The sequence below is a fragment of the Amblyomma mixtum genome, chromosome 1 (genome assembly GCF_055824585.1).
Source record: "Amblyomma mixtum isolate Tamu chromosome 1, ASM5582458v1, whole genome shotgun sequence".
Lineage (NCBI taxonomy): Eukaryota > Metazoa > Arthropoda > Arachnida > Ixodida > Ixodidae > Amblyomma > Amblyomma mixtum.
Genome location: NC_143012.1, coordinates 214,165,369 through 214,181,397, shown reverse-complemented (window position 1 = coordinate 214,181,397; position 16,029 = coordinate 214,165,369). Strand labels below are relative to the sequence as shown.

At 45.2% G+C, this 16,029-nt stretch overlaps 1 protein-coding gene across 1 annotated transcript in view; it reads right to left on the bottom strand.

Moving 5' to 3' along the window:
- Positions 1 to 11,073, bottom strand: part of LOC149370796 (uncharacterized) — a 588,963-nt gene extending 577,890 nt beyond the window's left edge. The window contains exon 1 of the mRNA XM_089563173.1: positions 10,348 to 11,073. The gene's annotated coding sequence lies outside the window, so the exon portion shown is untranslated. The remainder of the gene's footprint in view (positions 1 to 10,347) is intronic.
- Between the last annotated feature and the right edge of the window lie 4,956 nt (positions 11,074 to 16,029).

The window sequence follows — 16,029 nt, the reverse complement described above, 5'->3', positions numbered from 1 at the left end:
TAACACATAACAAGAGCAAAACGATCTTCCTGTTGCTTTTATAATGACATAAACGTGTCTATGAAAATGCACGGTGAAGGCAATAACCTGATATACACATATTACTTCGGAAATAAGGGGGTTTTTGTATAGCCAGATTTTCCTGCAGCATAAGAAGATACACATAGTACAGGAAAAAAGGCACATGGAAGCCTTGTCCTGACGTGCTCATGTCAGAAGTTCTGATGCGCTGACTTTTATTATTTCGGAGAAAAGGATCAACTGTCTCAGAAGCTCGCACTTGTTATAGAGTTGTCTATTTCTGCAGCTTAAAGCTGCTACACTCACGCTGATCGCGTGTCAAGACGTTTAACTTCATGCGTCATGTGAACAGAGACGTACAAAAAAAAAAGAAAAAAGGGTACTCCTCAATTTTCTTGCATCCATCTCTTTCAAGGTGCGGTTAACTGGGAATTTTTTTTTATTTTTACGTATCGTATCAGTCCTCCATATCAAAAGAATTTCCACGTTGAAACCTTTCACTGTCAAAAAGTAGTCTGCGAAACCATGGAAAGCATAAAAGAATGTTCCTATACTTTATTATTATTTTGTGGTGGTGATCTACGTAAAATACTACTAAACTCATTTTCAGGCCCAAGTATAATTTAACACAAAGTACACAAAAAAAACCAACCACATGCCGCAGGTGGGATCTGAACCCGCGACCTCCTAATTTACCGTATTGTGCCTTATGAAATGAGCCAGCGCGGCAGCTATCTAATCTGATACATTTAGGGGCTATTAATGTGTCGTGTAACCTAACGTTGACAGTGTTCACCAGCGCCACCCTCAAACATAGTGATGGACGAGGTAGGGCCTGTATTGACGCCACTGTCACGAGGAAGGCCATTAAACGAGGAGGGTGGGAGCTTTGCGAAAACCCTCTTATTCTACTATGGCCAGTATCGAGGTCCTCGTTAAGCTCCAAACCGGACAAGGTTAGGGAAATAAGGGGTTGTTGGTTCAAAAAGAACTTGCTTGGAATGTTTAGGCCGAAAGTATCTATTATTGCTGTGCTTGTGAAAACATACATATAAAGATAAATTGGCATGCAGTATAGGCTTAACCACTGTGTACTTGATCCGAAAATTTTTTACTATCATTTCAGTGTGAAGCAAACTGAACAAGAAGAAAAATATCGCTGCGATAAAGTTTCGCAATTGATGCGTTCAACTAGTGGAACGGTACTGTCGATAATCCATGTAATGTTGCAATGCGAGTGAATGACAACGTATTACACATTATTTGCGATATTGCCGTTGGACTTCTGCCCGTATGCTTCATACAGTGGTAACCTGCCGGCGCTCGAGAAGCTTGTTTCGCGACTGCTTTGTCCATACGTCCACATGCAAGCATTGGTTGCGCTTAATGTACCGTTCCACATACCGCTCACGGAGCTGCCGTCGCCCAATCGGAGGAGGCGCCGTGATACTTTTCAGCTGCACTGTGCTAGCGGGGCTACTGCCTCACACTTCAGCTGAGAGCGCTCCGACAGCGGCGGGCTCCTGATGACGTCATCCTCCGTCGAATGGTGTACCGCGGTCACGTGGCTAGTTGTTACACCAACAAAATATGACGCGTATCCGGTGGAGGGTCATTACCATCTGCGTTGTAAAAAGATACAGCATAACAAAGCTGATAACAAAGCTGATAAATAAGAAAAGACTGCTCATAATACCTGAACTAATTCTGAGTGCTCTGCGACGCAGTAAATACTAGGGACTAAAGTTTTTAAGCCCACATTTTATAGACATTTCGTACGAGATTTTGCTTCAACGTGCGTAGCACTTTCGAAGTACAAAACTAAGTCCTCAGGCAACAGAAAAGAGCACTCACATTTGGGGCATCGAAGAACGCATATTTTATCTGCCCGTGCCGCACCAAACTAGCTAAACACAAGTGCAAGCATCCTCTGTTATCGAAGAACAAGAATGGATTGCTCGCTGCTTGAAGACAAGGCTTCATAATGAGACAAAAAGAAAAGTTAACCCCTATACCGTTGTTCACTAGGATATACCATGTGAGCCATTGGCTCAGTGTTCTTACGGAACATACGCTTTGTTACAGCCAACTTCAAAGCATATTTAGTTTTTTTGAGTTTGAAAATATAGAATGCCTTGGCGTTTTCGCCAAGCTCTCTACCGAAGTTTAGCTTTGTTGTTGTTGTAGGTGCTCCAAGAAAATACCTCATGCAGAGCGGAATGTCGAGCTTTTTAGACTCAAATATATTTATTTTATTTATTTATTTAACCATACTGCAGGCCAATGCTTTGACCCTAGCAGGAGGGGCATTTTACAAACAGTGCAAAGTAAAAAGGCTGCACAAACAAAAGAAAAAGTCCAGAAATTCAAAACTGGTAGGTCTGGCAACAAATGAATGCTTGTCCACAAAGAAATGGGAACAAAACTATACAAGAAAAAGGATATCAGTCCAAAATACAAAAAGTACAACGTAAAGAGGCATTACTATGGAAAGACTGAGAAAATTACATGATACATAAGTCATGGCAGGTAAGAAAAGAAAAAATCAAGAATACAGTGCAATCAAGGCGCCTTTACTTGGAAAAAAAAAGCGATTCCAGTTCTGACAGAAAATTACTCGATTCAATAATGGTCGGTGGTAGTTTTTTCCATTCATTCACTGTTTTAGGGAAAAAAACTGTTGTGCAAGGAATTTGTTTTTGCAAAAATCGGAGCCGGTGTGTATTGTGTAGTGTGCCTTGTTCGCCTGGTGGTAGCTTTCTGAATGCAGTCTGGAAGTTTAAACGGGACTTTACTTGACAAAAATTTATGAAGGAGCAGAAGTCGATTTATTTTCCAGCGTATTGCTAATGTTGGAATTTTATGTTCTTGCATGAGTACTGAAGGAGAATCTAGTCTTCTATATTTACCAAAAATAAAAACCTCACTGCTTTTCTTTCAATGCGTTTCAAGTTTTCTATGTCCTTTTTGGTGTAGGGATCCCATAGCACCGACACGTATTCCAGTGTCGATCTTATACACGTGTTGTAAGCTAAAGGTTTTGTTCTGACGGGAGCGTTTTTAAGCTTTCGTTTCAAAAAGCATAATTATTGAAAAGCGGAAGCGCAAATATCTGTGATCTGAATGGACCATGATAGATTATTTGTGAGGGTTATTCCTAGATACTTATATTTATCAACTACAGAGATCACAGTCTTGCCTATTTCGTATGCGAATATGCTGGGGTGTTTCTTTCTTGTAACGCGGAGTCGAACAGTTTTTTCCCCGTTTAATTCCATGCCCCACTCTTGACACAAGAGATCAATAGCATCCAGGGCAGCCTGTAGAGAAGTGTGGTCTTCCGTGCTCGAGATGTTTTTAAAAACAACACAATTGTCGGCGAATAACCGGATGGAAACATCGTCTGGTAAAACATCTACTAGATCATTTATATAAAGTAAAAATAACAATGGTCCCAGAACGCATCCCTGGGGAACTCCGCAGGTAACAGAAAGCATGCCCGATGAATAAATTTTCAGCTTTCTTTACAATGCGATATGCCTCTATAATTTCTCTGTCAAGCCTATTTTTTCCTTTACCGCACGGGGGCCCACCTCGCGCCGTCGCTGTGGTTGTGCGTCTCCAAATCACGTGATACATGACGTCACACCACGTGACACGATGACGTCACGACAGTGGAGAAACGGGGGCCCACCTCGCGCCGTCGCTGTGGTTGTGCGCCTCCAAATCACGTGATACATGACGTCACACCAGGTGACACGATGACGTCACGACAGTGGAGAAACGGGGGCCCACCTCGCGCCGTCGCTGTGGTTGTGCACCTCCAAATCACGTGATACATGACGTCACACCACGTGACACGATGACGTCACGGCAGTGGAGAAACGGGGGCCCACCTTGCGCCGTCGCTGTGGTTGTGCGCCTCCAAATTACGCGACACGATGATGCTTCGCATTCTCCAGGCTTAACCAAGTTAAGCCTCAGCATTTTTTTTTATGATCTCTAATATTTCGAACCGGTATGCCGCATATTAGCTGTTAGCGTTTCTTCCATGTCGTGCAGCTAGTCCGAGTGGTGCTAAAGGTAAAGCTGAACGTCCCGAATCAACTCGAGGCCCAGAAACTGTACTCATTCGAATGTCCAGAAAAAATCTTCCTATTTTGCGTTAACGCAAGAAGGTGAGCTAGTTGGTACGTATTCGTAGTTGACGAGCTCAAAAAAAGAGGAAGAAGAGAAGACGAAAACTCGACACAACCGCTCACTCGCAACTGAACGTTGTTTTTTTAACCAATAAACGTTCAGCTGTGAGTGAGCTCTTTTGTTGTGTTATTGTCTTCTTCTCTTCCTCTTTGTCTCTTCTCCGCTCGTTAGCCATGAATGCCTTCCTATATTGCATGCAAAGGTTGTCCAAAAATGAGAACCGAGGACCTATGAGTGCTGGCTGGAAGTTGGGAAGTTGCAATTTCATGATGCCTTTTTCTACATGGAGCAAAGTCACAACGACGCCAAATATTTTGCTAACATCAAAGTAGAACGCTAGAGCATGTTCACATGAAAGTTTGTAAGCAAAACTCATATAGTAATGTTTGCAGCGTATGTAAAACGTATGTCGTGAATTTGTCGCAGTGGGAATGAAACGTTAAATTATTTGACGAATAGAAATGGAAAGTGCATTTGCACTAACTTGCACTAACTTCCATTGCGTTAATTTTCTGCGTGTTCGCGTATTTTCTTTTTACTTTTATTGCCACCGCACTGTCATTCCTACGTGTGATTGCACTATAAATGAATAAAACAAAAGCATGCAGTCTATGTCCTTGAAGACGAAAGTAAAATAAGGCAATGTTTCACGTGCACTGTACCATGGCAGTGCAGCGATCCATGACGTTAAATTGATAGGCGTGATATTAGGAGAGGCAAAACAGCAGCTTGGAGTGCAGACAAAAAGATTATGATAGGAAATTATTTGAAACTAAAAAAAATACAGAGCAGGTCTTCGATCCCCTGAAGCATGCTGATGCAGAAATGACAGGTGGCTGCATCTTGGATAAGACTGAATACCATTATGAGAAACCCTTCGCCTCTCGCGAAAGCTACAGGAAAAAAAAAACGGTAAATTTGCTCACATCACCATGCGCCCTGCGAGGTCATATGTGTACAATGTTTTTTTTTTTTTCATGCTTTAAGAAATGTTTAGGGTTCTTTTCTATGTTCTGCCTTCTCACTGTGAACTATGATAAAAAGGAAATGCGAAATAAATGACGTCCAAATATACTACCTTGCCTTATGACGTTCATTTTAATGTATCGGCATCCGTGCTTATAGTTGTGGTATTCACGGCTGCGGTCCGCGCGTACTTAGAAATCTGGCCTTGGCGGAAACGCCTGTAACAGCCGAGTTCCTTTCTACACCTGCGCTGTGCTTTTCCAGTATTGGTAGCCGACTGCAAACACCTTCAACTGTTATGATTTTCGCCACAAAGCAAAATAACAGAAAATTCACCCATTTTGAAGAATTTTGAAAAGTTTGTTATGGATTTAGCTAGCACGTAATGTGCTACATATTTTTACTAGATTTTTATAAGAAGGCAACGACCACGAACATATTTTTCAGCGAGGCAAAAAAAAATTACTAATTTCTCGATGCGGTCATTTCCAACTCCTTCATTCTATTATGGGGCTCTTGCCTCAGAGCTGGCGCATATTACTTCATAAAGGCAGAAATTTGCTGCCTACGCATTGGTCAATTTGATTCCCCGAGGTACGTTCAGGATCCCCGCAATTTCTTGCCTCAAGAAAAGTGGAATTTTCTCAATATCCGGATATTAATGTCCTGGATGCTGTTAGGTGCCGTGAATGGCCTTACTGCGCGTTGATTCTTGCGAAGTAGAAGCTGCGGCAAGGAGCGCCTATGCAGAAGGCCATCATGTTTGGGTTCATTGGGCTGAGCAAAATGCGAACGCACTCGGATCCATGTTCAATGCTAATAAAGATTGCTATAAAAACTTCACCAGTGTGGGTGTTGGTACGGAGGCAATGACAGCCAGGGTGAACGCCCAAAGTTCATATTTTGTACTTACCACAATATGCATTGTCTTCAATTTATGTATTTTTTAAGATAGACTGCAGGATTTATTAGACCTGAGTCGCCGGCGAATTATGTTATCTCGTTGTTATTTTACAACATGCGTTCTGCACTATGAGGTCTTAGTATACCCCACTGAGCATGTTTGAAGGACAGGACATCTCGTATAATACGGTTGTGACAGGCGGAAACGTTCTTAACGCACGTAAAAGCAGGGTACAGCGAAAAGAAAAACAGAACACGCACCGCTGTGTAACGAACTGCGATGACAGCTTCACGGCAGTTCGCCTTCTCTTGATTAAATCAGCAGCCCTGTTTTCGAAGCTATTCAATGCTTGTTAGCTTTCACCATCGCAAAATGCTGTTCCGGCCTTTTTCTTGCACACATCGAAGCCACAACATATGTAAATGCGCAGCGCCGCGCAATTCTCACCACACACCCGATCTCATTCAATGCTGTCAACACGCCCTGCAGCTGACAGGCGGCATAATTAGAAAAGCGTGAGAAACGTCACACTCGGGTTCTCATGGAAACGCAACGCACAGCTACCTGCACACAGTCTATGAGCGTTTGCGGAGTGTTCGGATAAATACGAGGCGCCTGTGCGACTTTCGGGTGAGATAGGATATTTTCATTGTTTTGTTTACGTCGTGGGCTGCTGCTAACTGCTGGGAAAACCAAGGAGGGTGTTATTCCCATGCTCTGTAGGAGAGCATTAAGCGCTGCTGTAGCCTGATTGCCTGCTAAATAATCGATATGCCTTTCAAATGACGCGGCTTGCGATGAGATTCTTAGGCAAATACTAGGCAACCCTTGGCTATCCTCCAGAATGAAAAATATTCTAAGAGCGGCATCACCATCTCTGCGTTTCTAAGTTCTCGTCAGGCTTGGCATGCAAGATGCAATTTTGGTTGGCTATTCTTGTACGACTGTTTGAAAAACATTCTTCGAGAAAGAGCTACTAAATTTGATATTTAACTTTTTTAGCAGTTTTATATCGTGCTAGAGATTGCGGTCACTGTCGAGGAAATTTTATCTTTTGACCAGTTTGTAAATATGCTTCATCCTTTCAGTATAGAACACCTCACCTAATTATTTTTTCTTTTGTGGAGTGCTCTAATCTCATACGGTGACAACAGGTTTTTCTTCCAACGTTTTTTGTAAATTCCGGAAGATTGATTTTTCGCTTTCATTTCAAACCCATTTTCTGCAGAAAGATTTGCATAGCGACAAAATCAATACTTCCAGTCTGACTTTAAGATCGTCTTGAATAAACAGCGCGAACGACGACAAGCACAAGAGACAAGGAAACGGACGACACAGCGCTGACCAACAACTGAGGGTTTATTGCTGATCATACAAGTGTAAATACATAGATGTCGGCAGTGTTGAAAGATATATAAAGTGCGAAAAAAACCTGTTTTTTAACGCTGTCAGTAAAGATTCACAGGTTCTTTCGTCTTCCTTATTGCACCAGCGGTGCCCCGCCAGAGACGGGTTGGTTTCAACTCGAAGACTGAAGCTCTTCGCACCAGCGGTGCCCCGTCAGAGACGGTCTCTCGATGAATAGAGCCGCAGGGATGAAAAAGGCAATGACTGGAGATTTATATACAAATATGTACAATAGGTACAAGTTAAGACACTTGAGACAAATTAACGGCACAAGACAAACAACAAAAAGGGCGGATCTGGCTAATCACTAGGGGAGGCCCCTCTCGGCGTTGCCGAAGATGCGTTGCATCTGACCTTAGCGCAGAACCTCGCTTCCAGCTCCGGGGCCCGGTTTTAAAGCCCTAAAGGCCCGGCCCACATTCGGCAACTTCCAATCATGTTGCGCTCTTAACATGGTTGATTCATCCAGGGCATGGCCAGCCCTCCAGCTTCCGTAAGGTAGAGCGCTCTCTCCACCACAAAATAAAACAAAAACACAAATATACATTCGTGCCAGAACGTGCTCTAATCGGTTCCGCGGGGCGGGTGGACACCCGTACTTCCCGGCGCGTTCGCGAGCGGCCGCGTTCCAAGAAAGGAGACGCTCCGCTTTGAGTGCCCCCAGCCGCGTTCCAATGACCCCCGCGAACGCTACCGATACCTTACACGCCCTTCCCAAGATTCTACAAAGGGCTCAAATGCCACTTTTAGAATTACAAACAAAAGGGATCGGTGTCTGACACGAAACTACCCTTCGGGTGACATAACATAAACAAAACGTACACATTCAAATGCGCGTTTCACACCTGTAAAACCAGCACATTCACCGAAGTCCAAGCTGTCGCGCTGCGACCAGTTGCACGAACAAAACCAAAAACAACAAAATGCACACGGGCACCAACACAACATCACGCAAAATGCACACTTAAATACACACAGTGGCATGCCTGCCGTGCGCCGTAACACAGCGTCCAAGTTGGTGCGTTGCACCCAGTTCGCCTGCATGCACGCCGTCGTCCTGCTCGCGAATGAGCACACAGACACAGACACTCGCGACTGGAGCGTTCACAGCACTCGCCCAATGCCCACGTGAGCCTCCTTAGTCGCACCGAGCGTCCCTGTGTACACTCGAGCCACCACGTGTTGTCAGTAACACAATTAACGCCTAAACGGTAACTCACTCATTAGGCTGGCGCCACAACGGGGCGCAAACTGAAAAGATGGTGCCCTCCAGGATCAAAAACGTCCCGGGTTTTGATGGGTCCAAACCCCTCACTACACGACGCACCTGAGGGCCCGCTCTCTCTGGCGCGCCGGTACGAACCGCGTGCTGCGTAAGGAACATCTCTCTTGCCGAGTTCAGCTGTAACAGTGCGGCCGGCTTTGCTGAACATAATTTGGCGTACCGCAGCACGGAACGTACTGTTCCACGCGCCGACATTCACTGTGAAGGCTATGCGCCTGTCCCCTGGTACTTTGGAGCGTTTGGAGCTATTTGCACCGTTCCTGCACGGGCAAACATTTAAATCGCCGCTCCCTGCTTGATAGACGCTGGCCGGCTTCGTGGCATCGTCTGCTGCACGAGCTGACTCGCCGTCGCTTGACCCGAGCTTGCCTTGCGGCAAGTCGCCACTCATTTCCGAGTACTCAAATGACCTGGCCAGACACACATCGGGTGCGTTCCACAACTGTGTGGCGCTCTGCCCGGTCGGCCCAGCAAGCCCGCCTCCGTTCCCTGGCTCGCATGGAACGCTCTTTCCATCAATGACGCTACGGGGCCCTTCATGCCCTATGACCGACACAGTGTGCGGTTCCAGCAACGCTAGACTTTCTCCTGTCACTAGGTCCGCGATCTGACATCTGTCGTCGCTGGCCGTTCCCTGCTGAGCTAAATGCTCTTTTCCGCAGCTTGCTTGAGACTGCGTTTTTGGAATTGTGAGACTCACTTCCAACAATCCTGAGCACGCGTCCGCGTCCCTGGTGTCATTTGGGATTGAGCTAACCTGGGCGGCCGTGTCGTCGGCGTGCGCGTTCACCGCCTCTGATACCGCGACGCTGCGTTCCGTCAGGCTGCTTTCTTGAACTGCGACTCCAGCTTCGCAGAAATCTGGCTCACCCTTTACCTCTGCCCGGCTGTCCTCTTGACCTGCGCCCGGCAGGCATATGCCGTTGCCTTCCCGCACTGGCGACCTCTCTGCTCGTGACTCGGAGCAGTTCTCCCTGGCTAGTTGGCTAGCTCTCCTAGTCTCCTTGATCTTAGAAATCTCGAGCTCTACCTGCTGGCGTCTCGCTTCTAATACCCCCAAGACATACTTAACATCCTGAGGTTTCTCCTCGCACAGCGGCGCCTTTCCTCTATTCACTTTCGCAAGTTCAGCCTGAAAGTACGCTAAGCGCGCCTTTGCTAATTCCACTTGGTACCTCACATCGAGTGAGGGCCGGCTGGATAGCCCTCCATACCGCCGTCTGTACTCCTCAACTGTCCTACCAGCTCGAATACACGCACAGGGACGCTAACAATGCGACGAAGGAAACTCACAGTTTCGATGCGTCGATCCGCATTGCCAGCTCCTTGGCGTCGCAGTCCACCGCCACTTTCATCGGACGCTGCGATGAGCTGTCGCACGCCGCTGGTCCTGTGCACGTTGTCACTTGCTGCGACCCGCCGGTGACCGTCGAGTTCTCGACGCTCTGCCTTCCTTGACCGGACGCAGTCCCGCGTCGCTGGACTACTGCCGTGGTCCTTGCGTCCTTGCCGCCGTGTCTCCGTAGGTCCGTTCACGAACGCTGACCTGTCGCCTTGTCGTCACCTTTCTCCCTGCCTTGTCTTCTTCCTGCGCCGTCTTCCGATGGCCGCAGGATCCTGTCGACTGCGCCAGTAAAGATTCACAGGTTCTTTCGTCTTCCTTATTGCACCAGCGGTGCCCCGCCAGAGACGGGTTGGTTTCAACTCGAAGACTGAAGCTCTTCGCACCAGCGGTGCCCCGTCAGAGACGGTCTCTCGATGAATAGAGCCGCAGGGATGAAAAAGGCAATGACTGGAGATTTATATACAAATATGTACAATAGGTACAAGTTAAGACACTTGAGACAAATTAACGGCACAAGACAAACAACAAAAAGGGCGGATCTGGCTAATCACTAGGGGAGGCCCCTGCTCGGCGTTGCCGAAGATGCGTTGCATCTCACCTTAGCGCAGAACCTCGCTTCCAGCTCCGGGGCCCGGTTTTAAAGCCCTAAAGGCCCGGCCCACATTCGGCAACTTCCAATCATGTTGCGCTCTTAACATGGTTGATTCATCCAGGGCATGGCCAGCCCTCCAGCTTCCGTAAGGTAGAGCGCTCTCTCCACCACAAAATAAAACAAAAACACAAATATACATTCGTGCCAGAACGTGCTCTAATCGGTTCCGCGGGGCGGGTGGACACCCGTACTTCCCGGCGCGTTCGCGAGCGGCCGCGTTCCAAGAAAGGAGACGCTCCGCTTTGAGTGCCCCCAGCCGCGTTCCAATGACCCCCGCGAACGCTACCGATACCTTACACTGTCCTTAAGAGTTTCTATGATGCAAGTTCTAAGGTGGAATTTAGGCGCGGTGCATTTCTGTATGATCTAAACAGCGGAGCAAGAACTGAAAGTAAAATTCAATTTGTGTGTTTACTTTAATCAGCTAACTTTCCCATTAATTTAGGACACGCGCCTAATAAGTGTCATGTAATCGAATTTAAATAAAGAATGAAGCCTTTAGTGCAATTCTTATATATAATTAGCGGTTGCAGTGTTGCTTTTTGTGAGAAATTTATTACATATAGACGTGAGCACAATTATTTTTGCTTCCGAAATTTATGCTTCGAAGGCTGCCTTACACGCACTAGATATCTGTTTTTATCTTCAATATGTTGAAGCGCTGTACTTAAACACAAGCTTAAAACAAAGTACAGGAAGACGTAGCCTGTCTCGTATTCCTGTTCTTTATTGCAAGTCATTGTGCGTAAGTACAGCGCACCAAAACCTTAAAGATGAAAAATCAACGAGTCACCATTGCGATTTTGTTTAGGTGCCGGCTCTGGGTACTGTCTAATATTATTCACAGCTGGGTGTTCATAAATAGCTAGTCAGAGATTCTATCCTGCGAGAAAATGGCAACACAAAAGCCGGCAAAGGTCGTTGGTTTGATACGTTTGTGAAGGTTTCCCAAACGGAGCAGCCTTTATTTACTCTAAGATTTCATTGCTGAGCGCCGCCATTGAGCTATGCGGAATAATTCTGCGACTAGTTCATTGTTCCCTCTTGCTAATGCGATGTTCTGAACACTGACGCTACACTATGTTTACCCCGCTCACGCTAACGCGCTATTTTTACACCCACACGTATGCACGCGCACAAAAACAACACGCCACTGTGCGTCGTTAATACATTGCCGAGAATGTCCAAGCATATTGATGGGGTGTGAAGAAGACTCAAGTGAAAATTTGAAGAAGATATATCTGCCTTTAGAACTGATTCGGCTTCTTCACAGTATAGTGTTGATATTCGTGATGTGGAGTGCGTTTAGGGGAAGGTTCTTTCGTGCTTTTTATTTTTTTGCTTTCAGGAATAATGTCGCTGGATTTAACACTCGGAGATAGTTCGAGCAACCTGCATATATGTTTCGTTACTGTGGTTCTGCAGACGCTGCAGGAAACCCTTATCACAACGTTAGGTGCGGTGCCAGTTGGCCTAGCGGCATTGCATCCTCTGCGGCGGTAATGTTTTCCGCAAAGTTTTGCTAGCGCAAACCCATTTCCGGCGAAATGGTGTATCCAGTCGTTAGACAACGTCAACAGATAGCTTGGAGCGTTGCCGAGTGCGTTCAATACATGGCCGTCTCCAGATATCCATAAATACAAGCAAACGCTGTTCTTTAAACTTTCAACCTCCAAAGATATCAGTATTGATTCCCGAAAAGGAGGAACAATCTTTCTCGGAACGTCAGTACTTTTGCAGTGTGTTGTTACAGGATTGTTCAGACGAATCGACAACAATAGTCGGTAGCTCCTCATGCAGAGCGACTCAGTAAAAAGAAAAATTAGAGCAGGTTATATAGAGCATGTACTTCGGCATCCGCTCTCGGGGTCCAAAATACAAGAACGTTGTGCTTCAGTGGAGGGGAAGAGCAAAGGGACAGACTGAAAGCGCGTTAATTGTAAAGATTTAAGGTCATTTCTTCTATTACTTGTGCTAGCAAAAATAAAACACGAACTCTGCATGTACAGTAAATGCTCGTTTTTAAACTCTAGTTGATCAGTCGCGAGGTACACTTAGTGATAGGACCCGAAACTAGTTGTAGTTTCCTACACATTGCCGGGGAGAAAACGTGCACACCGACAAGATCCAGCCGTGCGTGACGACTGCCGGGAACGTGATAGTCGCCGTAGCCAAACCGAGTGTCAGCGCCAAAATCACGCTAGTTATTCGTGTCAAGGCACAAGCTGAAGCGCCAATTCTTTCTTTTTTAAATATTTACATTATTGCTTTTCCCGCCACTCAGACGTATAGCCATTGAGCCTAGTATAACCCAATTTTTTAATAGAGGTTTAGCACATTTCATAAGTGTTTTATCAATGTTTCAAGCCAGGTTTCTGTTTAATTTCCAAAATGCGATTCTGATCAAAACAAAGATAAACAACGCCTTACATATATCTCCTCATCCAGTTGATTCCTTTATCTCTGTCGTGTGGTTCTTAGCAGTGTGTTGAGTGGAATACAAGTGTATTCTCTACTTTCCCAGTGCTATTCCTATGCATACTGAGTTTTCCGCATGGAAAGTCAACAATATACAATGTCATGTCGACAGTGCTATTCATACCAGAAAGTAACGTCGCGTTGGAGGAACGTGCTTTCCGACACTATTTTACCGAGGTATTATCAACAATTCGAAGGCTTCGCGTCCCGAGAATGGGTGTTCCAATTGAGCTGACCCTGCCCGAAGATGCTGAAGCATTAGTGCCCAGACCGTCGGAAGCATGGTTCAATAAAACTTATTTCTGGGCTAGTTGGTGACATATACTTGAATAAAAAGGATTTTATTTAGTTTTTCTTTAATGTGTTGGATCCTGGTCCTTTCTTTCGCTGCTGATACAACTGATACCTTTTATTCCGGCGATTGTGGTTATGCAATGAGATTTAGTTTTTTCTTTTCCTGGCATGAAAGCTGGCGCCGTACTAGTGTCGTATGCGCGTAAGATGTGTACGCCTGTATATTGTCAACTGTTCCTAAAATAAAGTGAGTGATTAGTTGCGTTCGTGTTTGTGATATCTCCCTCCTGCGGTCCTCTTCTTTTCCGCTACTTTTTTATGCAATTCAGAAACACTCTGTGAGGACGGTAAATTGCAAAAGTGGTAGGGCGTTCCAATGGAACGTAAATATATATTTTTTTTTAATTTTCAAGAGCCTACTTCAAGAGGTCGAGCTTCAAAGCAGGCCCTGCTTGGAGTGAGCTTCCATAAAATAATCTTCAGTATAAGCTGTAAATGTGTTCTATATTCACATAGCTATAACACTGTTCCAAGCAAAACTTCCCAATTAATATTTCGTTGCACATTTTTGACCAATACCTCTATCTTATACACGGTTTTTCTAGTTTAAATAGAATTTTCTGTTAAAAACGTTTTTTTTAAGTTCCACATGCAAACTGGAACCTATGTGAACCAGGTTAGAATTAATATCTTATTTTTCGCCTCCAAGATGAAAAAAATTGGTTACCACGGTGCGGTGACTCGCTGACGACTGAGAAGGCAATCAATCTGATATGTGGACCAAACAGTATACTGTAGGCTATAACCGACTGACAGACAAATAAAAACACTATAAGAGAGAATACAGTTCCGCCCTCCTCAGACTAAAGACGGCCATTGTAGGCCGAGTTCAATTGCCGCTCCCAGTTGGTGCTTTAGATTTCTAACAGGTGTCAAGCGGCCACAATGAATAGCAGAGTATCGAAGCGAAGTTTCTCAACTGGTACCACCACACAGCTACACACTTGAAGTATCTCAGTACCGTGGTCGCTGCACATCTTACTCTGTTTGAGGAAGCTAGAATTTTAAAACTCACAGCATCTGAAGACACAAACATAAAAAACTAAACAACACGCGTACTTCGTTCTTCGATCTGTCCGTGTCTTCAAGCGCTACAAGTTTCGTCATAATGAATGAACTGTCTAGAACAGCCACCCTGTTTAAAGTTGCCACATTTTTAAACGAAATCTTGTGTACAAAAATAGGGAAGATCTTAGGCCCAGGGAACTGATTAATAACTAAATTTCTCCATGCTGCTTCTTTTTCTATATTTCATTACTGATTCGAGGTTAACTTTTAAAAATTCATGTTTGAGGCATACTTGCTCTGTAATTAAGCTGACAGCCCAGGTTACTGAACGAACAGAATTCGTTGCATCAGTTATACACTATGTTTTTACGCTCGCAGATATGACGCTTGCTCTATTTCTCATGGCAGAAGCCGGCTCTTCACAATGCGAATTTTTTTTAAATCCGTCGCGAGGCAGTGCTGAATTCACATATATGACACTAGGATGAATTTAAGCTTCCATCCAGAAAATTAGCACTCAAGAAGGAAAGATAAATTTTACATTTTGGTTTGAAGAAGTAAAGACCCATTGGACATCAGCCTAGTCGTCACAGCGTACTACCAGAAGGCATTTTAAGGAAAAGCGGTTCATCTCCCGCAGGCTGAAACCTTCAGTGCCTGTCAGTGAGCGGACAGCCTCTCTGGCGCCCAGCGAGCCTTTTTTATCATCCGGGCCAACACGGCCACTCGGCATCCGCACAAAAGATTTACCTGTTAGAGATTTGTGTCAGGCATAAAACCTCAGAAAAGTTGGGCCATGAAAACACTTCTGTATTTATTAAATTTTTCATAACATAATGGGTTTCTAGTTTTTCCTGGTTTGCATTCAGCTTTCTTCGCTGGATGGGGCTGTGATTGCAATATCTTAATGTTAGCTAGCTCTAGGAAGGGTACCTTCACTTCCAAGCGCCCTGAACAAGGCCAGGGTGTTTGAGTGAAGTAGTTACTCCGCATGTCCCTTAGAATGAAAAAAAAAAAAACGTGATTGTAAACGAATGTGATTCACGGCACAGAGAGGGCCAGACGGCAGGATTCTTGAACTTACAAAACAAAGTGGACTTGAGTTAAGAGCGAGCCTCAACGGCTAGATAAAGTGTAGACAAAGAAATTTGTGTTCTTCTGGGAAAGCGCTCTTCACTGACTGAGTTTAAGCAGGGCCTGCGCTCCGAGGACGAAGCCCGGGTGAAGGGTGGAGGGTGTGGTACGAAAAGGGTGATGGGGTGGGAAATTTGCACTTAAGAATCTGTTGTCCCGGCAGTATGCCTGCTGGACGTGATATGCTAAAGACGATTAGACCGGATGACCTGCAAAACTGTGATAAACAAGCTTGCCAGTTCAGCAGAACGAATCTGGGGTGGGGAGAAATAGCA